Genomic DNA, 2,282 nt, shown 5'->3' on the forward strand with positions numbered 1-2,282 from the left:
CTTTATTTTTGTCACCAGGAACAAATTAAAAAGATTTTATATTATCTACGTAGGTATTTGATAACAACTTTTTCAAACGTTAATTTTAATACCAAAGGTATGGATAAAATATTATTAAAATTACTAATAACAAAAACTTGCTCAACAGTTGCATTATAAAATATAGAAAATGTAAGCATTAACTTAATTGATTATTTCTAACGACCTTTTGAACTTACTAGTTTAATTGACAGTTGAAAAACCTTAGCTTTTCTCAGTTGATTTAAAAATAATCCGTCAAGTTAAAATTGTTCGAAATTTTTGTTTTTATGTTTTTATACGTAAATATTAATTAAAAAATAAAACAAAAAATAATCCAGTATTATAATAATATAAAAATGTCCGTTATTTTTTTTGATAAAATAATTTTGTATATAAATATATTTTTTAGTAGATTAGATAGGCAAAATATTTCAAATTATTAAGAGGACGTTATACCCGCATGGGTTGTCTCCGTCTTACAAGTGCGTAACATAGCAAATTGTACACTCAGCAGAACACGTGTAGCTCCGTTAATTTAAAAATTAAAGTGAATTGACCTCTTATAAAATCTAAACTTAAGATTATTATCTAGGCAACCTCATAGGTTTTTTATTATATTTTAATTTTAACGCGAGTTATGAGTATTTTAAGATGTATAAAAAATGTACAATGTTAAAATACTCATAACTCGCGTTAAAATTAAAATATAATAAAAAACCTATGAGGTTGCCTAGATAATAATCTTAAGTTTAGATTTTATAAGAGGTCAATTCACTTTAATTTTTAAATTAACGGAGCTACACGTGTTCTGCTGAGTGTACAATTTGCTATGTTACGCACTTGTAAGACGGAGACAACCCATGCGGGTATAACGTCCTCTTAACTGAGATGTGTACAGTTTAATTATTTAATAATCATGTAATGTAATATATATATACACTTCATATGATGACAAAAAATCAATTTATTAGAATTTAGGAACTTAGAAAGAACGCAGTCAGTCTTTATGTGATGCACATACTACCCAATTAAAAAAGTAGATTAACTTTTTTTAAACCAAGGTACGTTAATATTGCATTTTTGCTTTCATATTAACTTTTAGCCTATCGAGTTAAATTTATGATTTGTTAACTGTTAACTTTTAATTTATTAATCTTGTGTTCTTATCTTGAGTTAATTATTTTCATCAACTTGCACACCTCTGAAATATAGACTGATAATTGGATAGGTATAAAATATAATAATATTGAGGACTTAAATATTGATATAATATTAAAGATACACTATGGTAAATATTGTTTATGTATTAGGTACAGTGGTAATGAGAGAATGAATGGGGGTTATTAATGAAGCAAGATAGTTCAGAAAGAAATTATAATGACAATGGATACATTTATAGAATGGCTATTATTTGGTGTTTTGTTAGTAAGAAGACTTCATTAGTTTCTTAAGAAGCAATTGAAGCATAAGATGGTGTTGACTGGAGAGGGGTGGAATTGAAAGAAACACAATGTCCGTATGTTTTTCTATTTGAAATGTGATGGATTGGGTATTTGGGTATTTAATTTCTCGGCGCTTGTGATTCTCAACTGAGTTGTGATTAAATCTGTAGCCCTGTAGGTACTTTAGAGTTTGGACATTACTTATTCCCTTGTAGTTGGGACTTTTGGAGTGTGATCGTCACCACTAGGGCACAATTGGCGTGGCTGATTTTGTCTTTGGAACATAGATATTATATGGTGAGTAAAATATTTAATATATATTAAGCTATTTGATTATTTTATAACATAACTGATATTTAGTTCCAGAAGACAATTCGAACTCGATTAACTCTGTGGTATATTATTATTTTTTTATTGTTTAGTTTTGCTTCAAAGTTGAAATACCTATTTATTTTGTTGTTTTTATTTTATTTATTTTTACGATTTAATAAGTTTGTTAAATACCCTTATATTTTTCTATAAATAATTAAATTAGTTTTAGTTTTCATTTGTTATTTTCTAAACAAATATGGAAAATACTGTAATCAGGTAAATATTATTTGAATTATATAGTTGTTGAAAAAGTGCATAACCAGTAAACTACAACAGACTGTCAAATTTGTTACAAATATTTACATTACAATACTACATAGTCAATACTAATGTTATTAAAAAGTTAGAACTAAAAAAGTTTTGTATAATTCATTAATATTACTGTCTGCCTACCTACTTATTCCTTTTTGTAGTTAGTTTTTTAAAAAATTAAAGACATGGTAAGTA

This window comes from Myzus persicae, unplaced genomic scaffold (assembly GCF_001856785.1).
Source record: "Myzus persicae strain clone G006 unplaced genomic scaffold, MPER_G0061.0, whole genome shotgun sequence".
In the NCBI taxonomy this organism is placed as follows: domain Eukaryota; kingdom Metazoa; phylum Arthropoda; class Insecta; order Hemiptera; family Aphididae; genus Myzus; species Myzus persicae.